We start from the raw sequence: 13,627 nt of genomic DNA on the forward strand, positions 1-13,627 counted from the left end.
TTCGGTATGTCACCATGCAATCACTTGTCACATTTTTGTTACATGTGATATCTCTGCCAAATTCGGCCCCCTTTCTTCCCACATGTAAGCGGTCATAACTCCACCAAGGAATCCTAGTTTGCTGTATAGGGGTGAGAAAGAATAACCAAAAAGGTAGCACATTTTGTGTTTTTTCAGAAAATGCCAATAAAATGGTATACAAAGAAGCCTGTGGTTCTTTCCTTGTAAGGGCTAGGAACAAATGGTTTGCTGTGCTGAATTCACCATTTCTGAGGCTTTCAAGAACAGGTTGAGTGGACGCCAATAAGGTTACAATCAATTTTGTGAGAGGTAGTCAATTTTTACCCTGTTTGCCCAATAGTCCAAGCGTGGACGAATGGAAGAGGGGGGTAGGATGCTGAATGGTAAGACAGAAAGGCATACATTTCTGAAAAGTAGACACAATTCCAAGTTTAGGAAAGGGTGATTTGCGCAGGTCAGGCAACATCTATGTAGGGAAAATGCCCATAGTTTGGTGAAAAATTTGAAAAATGACAGAAAAAAAGGTATGTGCTGGACATGGTTGGACATGTAAGTTAATGGCTTCTGTTAATATTGAGAAAAGCAATGCCCCGCTACATTCCCCTGACTCTTCCAGTTAGGAAATCACAAATGTTTTGTATTGTTTCACAAAACAAGCAATACTACAAGCCAAAAACTGGTACAAGGGATTTTTATGCTGACGGCCTAAACAGACGTACTTAGCATGTGTAAATAAGGAAAATAAATGTGAGGAATGGCAAGCATACCATTTCTGAAAGAGCACAGGCAGACCTTTTGAAAAGTAGGTGACTTGTGCAGGTTACAAAAGCACACATTGCCTAAATCAGCAACTAAATGTAGGTCACATTTAGAAAAGGAAAGGGTTGTGTAACAAAGTGCAGTAGCAAATGTATGAAAACGTTATGAAAACCCAAGAGAAAACAAATATCCTACCTTCCCACAAGTGTCCCAATGAAAACGGTACCTCACATGTGGGGGTGCACCTACCTGGGCGCAAAGGGAAAAGGCTAAACCACTGGTAACACCAAGTGATTAGGCAGAGCAGATTTTGCAGGAATTTGCTCATATGGACAACCTACAGATTTGGGCCTGGGGTGTGGCAACCACCAAGGAAAACGGAACCAAGTACATTTCCCAAAAGTAAGCACCCTTGGGAATCCACAGAGGTCTGACGTGTGCGAATCGCGCCAGAATGTAAGCATTACAGAATTTCCCTCGGTGAAGGGATGGGGACCCTGCCGGGGGCTTCATGGGACAGCCGCTGCACTTGGGGATGGTTGCCCCATATGGGAGAAAACTGCCCAAGGCCAGGGACATTACCCCTGACTATCCTGGAGCTATGGATGCCCTGCGTTACAGCTTCTCCTTCTGGGAAATGTCAGGGAGAATGCCGGGGATCCTTGGGACTGCCGCTGTGCTTGGGGATAGCCGACCCACATGGGAGACAGCCGCCCAAGGCCTGGGACATCACCTCCGACCATCATGGAGCTCTGGCTGGCCTGTGTTACAGCTTTTCCCCACCAGGGAGCCCTGGCAGTGTGCCAATACCTCCACGGAGGTAAAAGCTGTAACGCAGCCCAGCCAAAACTCCAGGACGGCTCGAGGTGACGGCATCTGTCTCCCATGTGAGCCCACTAACCCCAAGTGCAGCGGCAGCCGCAGGGGGCCCGTAGGGGTCCCCTTCATGGTGCGAAATTGTATAATGCAGGCCATCCCAGAGCTCCAGGAGGGTCAGGGGTGCAGTCCCTGGCCTTGGGTGGCTGTCCCTCATGTGGTTTGACCATCGGCAAACCCAGCAGTGTTTCCAGGGAGCCTCAGCAGGGTCCGCGTCCGTTCCAGAGGGGGAAGCTGTAACGCAACCCAGCCAGAGCTCCAGCACGGTTGGGGGTATTGTCCTTGACCTTGGGCATTCGTTTCCCATGTGGGTCTACCGTTTCCAAGCACAGGGGCTGTCCCAGGGAGCCCTGGCATGGTCCCTGTTCTTTGCCGCAGGGAGACGCTGTAATGCAGACCATCCAGAGCTACAGGAAGGTGGCAGTGATGTCCCTGGCCTTGGGTGGCTGTCCCCCATGTGGGTCGACCGTCCCCAAGTCCAGCAGCAGTTCCGGGGAGCCCCAGCAGGGTCTCCATTCCTCCCCAGAGGTGAAGGGTCCCCATTCCTGCCCAGAATCAAAATCTGTAGCACAGCCAAAGGTGCAGCCTGGGCTTGCTGACAGTCAACCCACATGGGAGACAGCCGCTCCCAGGGAAACACCAATTTTTTGCTGGCATGGGGGAAATTTGTGGCCTGACCCTGCATTTGTGTCCCAGCCCACCAAAATACCTCCCCAGACTGCCCAATCCTATAGAATAAGAAAAATTACTTGCATAACGTTTCAGCTCCTCACATAAAGAATCCTATAAACAAAACAAAAACATTCATTATCTATGTTCAGCCTGGCAAAAACAAATCAGAAACTATCATGCTCCGATCACGGCACCCCCTTCAAGCCATCCTTGGTGGTCTAGTGACCCTCACATCCCAGTAAAAACACATTTACACCTTCCTAGGGGCAGATATTTTATTAAGAATATTAGTGACCATAACACCACTTAACAGCATAATTACAGGTTTATGCATTTTGGTTGAACTCCCCCCCCACCAAACTGGTTGAAAATCCCCTCCCCTCAATTTCTTTAAATTTTGTATACCACCAAACGTAGATAGTGAGTTGGAGTCAGGTCATATTGGATTGTGCAAGGGGTGGGGAGGTGGGTGGTGGAGGAGAGTCCTACCCCACAATCTGTCATTTAAAAAAATTAGGTACAAAACATTTGGAAAAAACCAACTAGTTCAGATTAAATTTGAACACATAGATCCATAAGTATGCCAATGGCTAAGATATCTTACACTTTGGTCCAATTAAATGGTTATAATAAATCTTGAATATGATAAATATTTAAGAACCATGAACTGATAACTCGAGTGATATAATAAATGAAAATAAGGCCTACTTTAACAATATAAATACTTTCATGGAATATAAATGACTGAAAATATGAAACCGTCAATGAAAATAATTACATATTGAGAACAACAATGAACTGAGTGACAGCATATAAAAGGAGAACTGTGACCATGTTTCTAGGTGGACACATGGGAATGAAGCTAGGAGGCCCTGGGGGGCCTGTACCTTCAGAAAGATAATAGCCAGTATATAAAGGTATTCCCAAGGCGTCTACCCTATCCACTTTATCCTTTGCCGGGTACCAGTCTGTAATTCAAGACCTGGTAGAGTTTTGAAGAATTAACAACTTAGTAGACCAAAAGGTCTGTGGGTATCGTCTTTGATCCCACTAAAAGTACATTTGAATACATAGCCTGCGGGATGGACTGTGAAAAAGACCTACTTGAGCTTGAGGGTATGCAATGAAGTTGGCAGATGAGGACGTTCAAGGTTGGCAGAGTTATTGTGCAGCTACCTGCAGGAGTCACCATGGTGGAGTCAGGCAGCTACCATGACAGCGCTGCTGGACTTCAAGTTGGCAGCTGACAATTCATAACTAATACAAATCACTAGATCTGAAGAGCCAATCACAAGGACTCTGGCACATTAATTAACACCCTTCCTTTTCTTGGTTTTTCAGTTTCAAAAGGGGCAGGACTATAAAGGGAGGCTTGGGTAGAAGCCTGTATGGGAGTTTGGAAACAAGCATTGCAGTAAAGAGCGGAGTAAAAGAGGGAGAAGAGAGTGGAAGGAGAGTAAGACTTAAAGAGGTGGATGGCAGACAAAGGTGAAGATGCGTCAAAAGAAGGGAAAGGGGAGAGCAGCATGAAGAGGGGAAAACTAGCAAGGTGGAAAAGGAGAGAGAAGGAAAATGCGACACAAGAGAAAGGAGGAAATTACTTGGAGAACAGTTTAAAAGGTACACCCAAAATCGGTGTAGGAAGATGAGGGCCACCGATGAAGGAACATTTTAGGAGAGGTACTGAGGAAAAAAAGAGAGGTGGAGGAAGAAGTGCAGAAGGTGCACCCTGAGAATAAGGTAAATACTGTGGAAGAAGGCCTGTGTCCGTTAAGAAGTATGCTAGCTGGCGCCTGGTTGTACATCTTAACCTAATAACTAGCCCATCAAAAGTAGAGAGGGGTAGTGGAAAGACAAGGAGGAGTGCAGTACCCTGGGTAAACCAACTTGACCTTGGTTTAACTCGCAACACCAAGGTGAGTGGTGGCTCTCCTCGGTTTCTGGCCCTGCCGATGCATCACATCATCAGTTTCTGGCCCCTGGAAGGGCCTTTCTTTGTCTTCAAGCCCAGGAGTGCCAGCGCGCCTTCAAGCCCAGGACAGACAAATGGTCTTTCTGGCCAGGAGAGCAAACAAATCTTCATGCCCAATAGGGCCAATGCGTCGTCAATCCTAGGAGGGTCAACCCATGCTCATATAGAGCACTAGAGGGGGCCTAACTGAACCATTCACACTTGGTAATACAACTCTAGTTCAGTAATATTAGAATACGGAAAGTGGCCATGGGAATAAAGTCCTCTACAAGAAAGGGGCCACCTCACAGCATTAGGAATGTCAGCAGAGGGAATGTTATGGGTGTGGAATGCGAACAGAGAACACTAGAAGAGAATGCAAGGCAAGTAGTACGGTGGTTGGTGTAAGAGTGAGGACAGAGAGTTGTTACCGCATAAAGATGAACTAAACAGAAATTAAGTCACACATACTGGCTGTGTCCTGGTTCACTTCCTTAACTGGTGATGAGTTGCGGCAATAACAAAGAGCCTGTACTTGCCATTGATTGTGGTTGCCCTGAATGAGCAGGTACAGGGTTAGTTGCGTAGATGAATGGTGGCTCATTGGGACTCTCCAGTACTATATTGTGGAGTATCTGGGCTGTGAGGACATAGGAAGCACCCTAGCAGCATAGCCGTGCATGCACATGACAGAACACGTGATCCAAAGACGTATTGTCTGCTGTTGCCAGTTGTTACCTGGCAATTTGAGACATGATAAGGAATTGACATGTCTGTTGCTTAGTTATGCAACAAGCTGAAGACCTTCACTGCGGGCACTGCACTCTGTGCTGTGCCTGTCCCACATGCAGTGTAGCGACCGAAAGCAACACTTGCACACATAAAGAAGGGAGCATGCCGTAGCACAATTGGCTGAGAGAGGGTTTTTTTCATTGCACCTTAAAAGGGAGATTACAGACATTTGTCCCTGTGAACAAGGTGACAAATACCAAGGGCACGAAAATAGGGAAGCAACAGAAACGAATTCAAAGATTATGGCAAATATACCAGGCACTGGGTTTGTCCTAGGTCATTAAATGGAAAGAAAGATTCCAGAAGTAAATGTTGGCAGTATATGCTCCTAATTATTTGAGTAAAAAGAAAGAGGCACTGTTTCATTGCCAAGGTCGGGCTGGGCAAAAATGTCTTAAAACTACCTGAATGCATTGAGATGGGCAACCGACTCAGTTTGATATATGCATAGCCAAGATGGACAAGCATTACGAGGTGAAGGGGAATAACATTTTGGCTTGTTATCAATTTGCCATCAGACAACAGAAATATTGTGAGACCACTGAGGAGTTTGTTACAGCACTGAGAAGGTTGGCTATAAAGTGTTGTTTTGAACATTATCAGAAAGAGTACATTTGGGACAAGTTGATTATCAACAGGAGAGCAAGAGATCCCCTTGTCTAATGGAACTAGCCCACTCGCACTGAAGCAGCTATTTCCCATTAAAGAAACGTCCCTCTGACCTGGAGAGGCAGAAAGGTCGTTTAGTCTAATGGGAACTAGCCCACTCGCACTGAAGCAGCTATTTCCCCATTAGAGAAACGGCCCTCCGACCTGGAGAAGCCGATAGGACCCCTTGTCTAGTGGGAACCAGCCCACTCGCACTGAAGCAGTAAATGGGCCGCCAACCTGGAGAGAAAGAAAGGTCCCCTTGTCTAATGGGAACTAGCCCACTCGCACTGAAGCAGCTATTTCCCATTAAAGAAACGTCCTTCCGACCTGGAGAGGGAGAAAGGTCCTTTAGTCTAATGGGAACTAGCCCACTCGCACTGAAGCAGCTATTTCCCATTCGAGAAACGGCCCTCCTACCTGGAGAAGCTGATAGGACCCCTCGTCTAATGGGAACCAGCCCACTCGCACTGAAGCAGTAAATAGGCCGCCAACCTGGAGAGACAGAAAGGTCCCCTCGTCTAATGGGAACTAGCCCACTCGCACTGAAGCAGATATTTCCCATTAGAGAAACGGCCCTCCGACATGGAGATGCAGAAAGGTCCCCTTGTCTAATGGGAACTAGACCACTCGCACTGAAGCAGCTATTTCCTATTAGAGAAACGTCCCTCTGACCTGGAGAGACAGAAAGGTCCCCTTGTCTAATTGGAACTAGCCCACTCGCACTGAAGCAGCTATTTCCCATTAGAGAAACGGCCCTCTGACCTGGAGAGGCAGAAAGGTCCTTTAGTTTTATGGAAACTAGCCCACTTGCACTGAAGCAGCTATTTCCCAATAGAGAAACGGTCCCCCGACCTGGAGAGGCAGAAAGGTCCCCTAGTCTAATGGGAACAAGCCCACTCGTACTGAAGCAGCTATTTCCCAACCGGCCCTCCGACCTGGAGAGGCAGAAAGGTCCCCTTGTCTAATGGGAACTAGCCCACTCGCACTGAAGCAGCTATTTCCCATTACAGAAACAGCCCTCTGACCTGGAGAGGCAGAAAGGTCCCCTTTTGTCTAATGGGAACTAGCCCACTCGCACTGAAGCAGCTATTTCCCATTAGAGAAACGGCCCTCCGGCCTGGATTGGCAGAAAGGTCCCCTCGTCTAATGGGAACTAGCCTACTCGCACTGAAGCAGCTATTTCCCATTAGAGAAACTGCCCTCCGACCTGGAGAGGCAGAAAGGTCCTTTTGTCTAATGGGAACTAGCCCACTCGCACTGAAGCAGCTATTTCCCATTAGAGAAACTGCCCTCCGACCTGGAGAGGCAGAAAGGTCCTTTTGTCTAATGGGAACTAGCCCACTCGCACTGAAGCAGCTATTTCCCATTAGAGAAACGGCCCCCGCCCTGGATTGGCAGAAAGGTCCCTTGTCTAATGGGAACTAGCCCACTCACACTGAGGAAGCTATTTCCCATTAGAAAACGGCCCTCTGACCTGGAGAGGCAGAAAGGTCCTCCGTCTAATGGGAACTAGCCCACTCACACTGAAGCAGCTATTTCCCATTAGAGAAACCTATTATTATGCAGGACCTGACCACCTGACCAAAAGGGCCATTTCTCTAAGGGGAACTAGCCTTCTCTGTGCGAGTAGGCTAGTTCCCATTATTATACAGGACTTGGCCACTAAGGGAGCAAAAAGGGCCATTTCTCTAATGGGAACTAGCCTTCTCAGTGTGAGTAGGCTAGTTCCCCTTGTTATGCATGACTTGGCCACTAGGGGCAAAAAGGGCCAATTCTCTAATGGGAACTAGCCGATTCAGACTGAAGCAACTATTTCCCATCTGAGAAATGGCCTTAGCAACGAATGGTCCATTTCTCGGATGGGACCTAGTATCAACCCTGGTCCTTCCTCCGTGAATCTCTTCCTAAACACGTATATACGTCCTACGTGAAAATGTCCCGACGACTTACCAGACATACGCGAACAACGTCATGATGCCGTAAAGGCATTTTAGAAAGTTTCAGCAAACTTTTAAACAAACGCACCATGTTATCGGGTCTCATTGGGACTTTAAATATGTGTTTGATAATGAAAGTAATTTAAGGGCCCCCTTTAACCTTCTCTGCCACACACATTACAAAGGGACACATGAACAATCTCCTCCCGAGGGAATGCCAAATCGCCCCCCATGCAGTAGAAAAAAATAACTGAACTGTTATGCTGGAAATTCGTACCCAAATGCGTCTGCATAAAACACATATCCCCACCTGCTGCACATAACCATACATGCCAACCCCCCCGATTTAGGCGGGAGACTCATGATTTTTCAGCGAAAAATCTGGCTATTTTTCACTGTCTCCCACCTGAAATAGCTGTAGCCCCAATGCATTCCTATGGGGAAATGTAGGTCTCCTGATTTCCCTTTGGAAATCTCCCTCCCAGCTGTGTCTGAATGTTGGCATGCATGCATAACAAATCCTCCAACCTCTCCACCCCCTCTCCAGCGTGGAGGATAGTAAAATATTTGCTGTACTGTTCACTGGTACAGTGGAAATCCCATTGGGAAGGAAGGAACCCACTCCATAAAACACATTTCCGACAGGCAAATCGCCCATCTCCATGAGAAAACCCAAAAAAGAACAATACGCCTGTACTTTAAGTAAATCTCACCCGTGATGCACATTACAAATTCCCAAAACACACAGAAATACTCCCTTCCCCGGCTCTGCATTAAAAGTAACAATCAACATGAGAAAACGCTGTGGCTGTGTAAAGGAGGAATCTCTCCCGCCGAGTCCTGCAACGCCTTGCCTTGCTTTCCCTCTCGTCCCGCTTGTGCAAGGCCTCGTTGCTCTGCTTCCCGCTCCTGCACAAAAAAAAAGATGACGAGGAAAACGTTGCAGAGCACGTGATGCAGAGGGCGTGGGGGCGCAGCGTTTCTATGGCCCGTTTCCTCGAATGGGACCTAGACACTACCCTTTACGAACGTCACATCCTGATTCCAGGCAGCATCAGGTGAGTCCATGCGATCCCGCTCTTGTAGTGAATTTTATAGGCATTTCTTTTAGCATCCATTAACTTAGACGTTCTTACCCCTTTGTTATATTGTTAAGAGGAGACCTTTTGCAACCTCTGTAAATGCACATTGAAGCTGTACTTCGTTGTATTGTAGTTATCACATGTTGAAATTAAACGTAGTAAGTAGGTGAATTTCTTAACATCTGGTTTTGAAATTACACAGGGCAGTCTGTTGTTGTTATTGGTATTGTAGACTCAGTAGCTGAACCGAAGCTCATCTATGGTAGGGTTCAGGCCCTGGAATGCTCGCAGATGCAGTAAATGCTGTGCAGCTACTATACAGACCCAGCTCTGGTATAAGTGACTGCATATAATCAGGTCTGTTTCTTTATCTTGTCGAAGTGGGCAGCTGCCTGGGGTGCAATTGCCCCAGGGGGTAAAATTGCCCCTGTCCCTTGAGGGCAAAATTTCCCTGGGTGTGGGGCGGGATTGCCGTGGGGAGAGTAGCAGCAGCACAGTAGCGGCAGCTGCTCAGTCGCATAGTACTTTGTAATGTTACGGAAGTCAGAGGCTCTCTGAATTTTCGCACAACTTTGGGTGGGGGCATAAAAGGGCACCTTTCTTGGTGGCCGCCCACCTTTGTAATCAAGCTGGAGGAACAAACACCGCTGCCTTTTGAGAGTTCCCGGCTTCCCGTCCCGACACTCCAATTGCTTTCTACCCGGACCCGTGCACAAAGAAAAAAGACTGTATTGCCTCCCCAACTCGCTTCTGTGCAGAACTACTCGGAAAGAAGGTAGGTACGACCCGATACTTCTGTTGACATTTTAGAAAATGTTCCTTTCAACTGTGTACATAGTGTTCGGCTGGTGCATAGTTCAGATTGTGTTCTGGACAAGAACGGGTAAATGGGAATATTTTGTTTTACACTTTCCTAGCCCAGATTTGTTTTCCAACGTGTAGACTCCTGCCTCAGTTGGATCGAGTGCGTGTATTGCAATCGCTTTGCTGTGTTCCTGCTTCCCCTTTAGAAGGTGTACTGTGCCTGAAAGGGTAAATGGCAGAACGTAGTTTCACTCTATTGTGTCCCAAAAAAAGTCTAAACGGCAGAAACATTTCTCAGTTAGAGTTGGAAGTTGCTGCTCTTCTGGGCACTTTCAGCCGCAACCTTTCTTTATTGTGTTTTTATTATTTTTTTTTATTTGTTTGAACTTAATCAAATTTTCAAATATAAAACAATTCATGAATATAATCATTAAAAAACAAACAACAGGAATAATTGCAGCAAATGTATCGTTCAAAAGAACAGCATATAGATTTAGACTACAAAGACTTACAAGGTGCAGAGTCTAACAACAAACAGTTCAAAAAGTTAACAGTGGCCATTTGTATTGCTGTGCAAGACGAATTTAAAATTGCTGCCCAACAGTCTCGAGGGTCTAGGTTACCTACGTATTTACAATATTTTAAAAAGTGTGTTTCTCGCTCACCACGAAGAGGCACACATTTAGTGATCAAATGGATAAGGGTTTCGCGGGAATCAGGCGTCGTACAAAAACGACAAACGTTGCCCGTAGGTGGTAAAAGCTTGCGTCTGACTTGAATGTCTCTTGTAATCCAGAGGTTAAACCTCAGGCGGAGAATACCTAGGCGATATTTCGGGGTTGGCGAAAGCATCAAGTAAGGAGCTAAAGTTCAAATTTTTGTATGTGGGAATCTTAAGCCATCCCCGTCTTTATATTGTGAATAAAGATCTCTTGTCAGAAGCCAGTCAATTTGGTATATTTTAAATTTGGCTCTGTCAGGGTTCGTTAGAAGGGTATCAATTGAGACTTCTACATTTATCAAAATATGATAAGCTTTTGTCAACCAAGTGTGTATAAAGAATTTTTTTTGGTTTTGATTGGACAGGTTTGAAACTTGGTACTATTTTTTGCAGTTCGGAGAACTTAATTTGTTTAGAGTTAGGATTCGGGGCAGGAACATATGGAACTAATTACACTTCTTTTCATGGTTCCATTGAAGTTTTATCCCCCATGCAAATTATTCATTGTCCTGGCAGGAGTCTTTTCTCGTACTGAGTTGGCTGCAGTGGTGACGCTAGGATTTCTCCACAGGGTGAACCTGCGCTGTGTACACATGGGCCTATGGTAAAGTTCCCCATAAACCAAGAGGAATATATTTGATGAGACTGTTGGTTTGCTTTTGCTCGATCCTGCGGACAAGATACAAGTTGAGCTTTGATGGTATATATTTATTTCATTGTTTAGAACAGCAAAATGATACTCCTTTCATCGGCAGGGCAAGGATGATGGGCAGAAAGGTTCTGGCCAGAATTCAAAGATCTCTGGAGGTTTACATGCATGTGTAACTGTCCCTATGGGGTGAGCCACTTGCATAGACAGATGTAAATGTTTCCTGCTGCACAACAGTAATCTGCATACAAAATAACTCTGAAGTGTGAATATTTGACCACTACAGTGAGACCAATGCCCACTTTTTGTCACATTGTTTTTTTTCACACTCTTGTTTCTTTAAAATAGGTAGAAGAAGCACTCTCTAATGCATTTTTACAGGGAGATGCCATCGTTATGCGTTTCATTTTGCATTCCTGTAAAGGTTATTTATGCCTACAAGTACCACAATGCAATCTGATATGAGGTTTATTATTTCAGTCCAGAAATTGCACTACTTGAGATCTTGTACTGTGGGTTGAATTACTTTTGAAAGGTTCTACACAGGCCCCTGAAGGCCATGTGTGATGGACGGATGGTATAGTCAATGGGTTCCACTTCTATTTTAAAAGGGGTTCTGCCATTTAATAAGTGACCATAAGAGATTTTGCCCAGCAGGTGTAAGGCTCAAATAAGGACGGCCATGCAGACAGAGTGAAAGAGATTAAAGTGGGACAGAAAACGAGATAGTCAAGGAAAAGGTGAGGAAAGTGAGATTAAGAAAGGGGGATCGAAAGAGAGGAAAATATAGGCCCTATACGGGAAGCAAAATGGGGGCAGAGATTGCACGCGAGAAATGGAGTCAATGGGAAGTTAAAGGGAGAGAGTGAAATGGAAGAAAGCTGGGGGTAGGGGTAGATATGACTCGCAGGAGGAGGAGGAGTTGAAATGTAACCAGACTGGGTAGAGGCCGCTGTATCACACTTGCTGTGAAATGCACACCAGTGTGTGCAAACTGGCTAAGCTCCAGTGCTGCAGGAGCACTCTGTGAAGTGGAGTCCAGCCCTCTGTGCTCACATCAGCTGAATGCCTCCTTTTGATGTTTTGTCAGAAGAGTTGTTTGCGGGCTAGTACTTTCCTTTGGCACAGAGCACCCTCCGGGTACTGAAAAGTGACCGCTGATAGATGTGCCAGTAGTCAGGCTGTAGTGACCTGCAGCTTATGTGGGAAGTTAGTCCGAGGTGAAGTGAGGGATGCTCTTACCCACGGGTCACACCATGTTTTTTTTTATTTACCTTAGTGCCCATTTCTTCACTCTGGCCTCGTAATGAAGCTCGCCAGTGCTCCTGTGGTGTTCTGGTTCCTCACCTCTGTATCGTTCCATTTCAGTTTTTGCTTTCCTAATGGTTAAAACAAAGACCTTTCAGTTGAGAAATATTGTGTTAGATCGATTGAGTTTCTGGTCAGATGCTGCCTGCCTATTTGACCTGTAGGCTGGCATCTGTGCTGTAAATAAGTAGGATGTTTCCACTGTATGGTTATGTGAAAATAAACAGAGGCTGTGATCGAGACCTTCTGCCCTTTCCTTCCGCACAAATAACTATCTGAAAGCACCATCACTTTAAAAGTGACTCTCAAATGACAAACGTCACTCCAAAAACTGCTCAACAATCTGACCCGATTTGACCTGTTTGAGGTCATTGGTGAGATGTAATTGAAAGGAAATCCTGTAAACAATGTGCCATATGGTCGTAATTCAAGCAGCCCTTTCTCTGAACCAAAAGTTATTGCCTCTCACAAACGTTAAAGCGCAGTTCATGGTAATGAGTGGAGTTTCCAGGCTTACCCCATCTGTCAATTCAGTGCCTTGTTTTGTTGTAGTTGGGTAACAGCGTATTTGGTGGAGAGAGGGATTGACGCTTACAATGTGAGATGAACTGGAACCTGTCAGCCAGTGGTAGGAATTGGCATACATTGTATTTGTCCAAATGCTAGAAACGTTTTGTTCAAATAGGTACGGCCATGATGTAGCCTCTCCAAAATTGGGCCACTTTCAACTCAGCACCTTTAAAATGGAGGCTCCTTACCGCTACTTTGCTTCGCAATCAATGCATCATTTAAACTGAAAAGACTTAAAAAAAACTTTCTGGGGGAGTTTGGATGATTCCTAGCAAGAATATTGCAACATGTTATAATTGGGTCATACTTTCTGACTATTTCTTTTACTTTGAATGTACGGCCAATGTCGAAACCAAGAAGACATTCGGGAGCACAGAACCGGCAGAGAAAAAAACAAGTGGCGCAAGGTATCAAAAGTACCAAAGTACTGACTTCATTCTTCAAAAGAAGTAGATAAGTACCTCCCCAAGGCCAGGTAACGGGCATTGCGGAGGAAACGGTACTGCCTGTGGTCATGCCACATGTTTCAAGAGATGAGGCCTCAAGAATCCAAGCACTAGAGGGCAATGTTGACCAACATAAACGAGGCACTAAAACGTGTTGGTTTGACATTTCTCTATTGCTTAAATCAATGCCTGGACATGTGCGTGATCAAATTGTAATGGGAGGGCCACAGGCTTTACCACCTCAAAGGATGACACATATAGGCACTTTTCTTCTTCATAAGGGCTCATGGTATTAGCTAGCAAAGAAACAGTCTCCAGGCCATGGCTTCAATATTCTATTTTGACTGATGGTCTACTGTATTTGCTGTAGGCTTTTGGACCCTATGCC

At 45.7% G+C, this 13,627-nt stretch overlaps 1 long non-coding RNA gene across 1 annotated transcript in view; it reads left to right on the forward strand.

The window, feature by feature from the left end:
* The first annotated feature begins 8,645 nt into the window (after positions 1–8,645).
* Positions 8,646–13,627, forward strand: part of LOC138525878 (uncharacterized) — a 291,896-nt gene continuing 286,914 nt past the window's right edge. Inside the window, exon 1 of the long non-coding RNA XR_011283456.1 lies at positions 8,646–8,717. This is a non-coding gene — a long non-coding RNA (uncharacterized lncRNA). The remainder of the gene's footprint in view (positions 8,718–13,627) is intronic.

This window comes from Ambystoma mexicanum, chromosome 7p (assembly GCF_040938575.1).
Source record: "Ambystoma mexicanum isolate Mex_15411 chromosome 7p, UKY_AmexF1_1, whole genome shotgun sequence".
Taxonomy (NCBI): Eukaryota; Metazoa; Chordata; class Amphibia; order Caudata; family Ambystomatidae; genus Ambystoma; species Ambystoma mexicanum.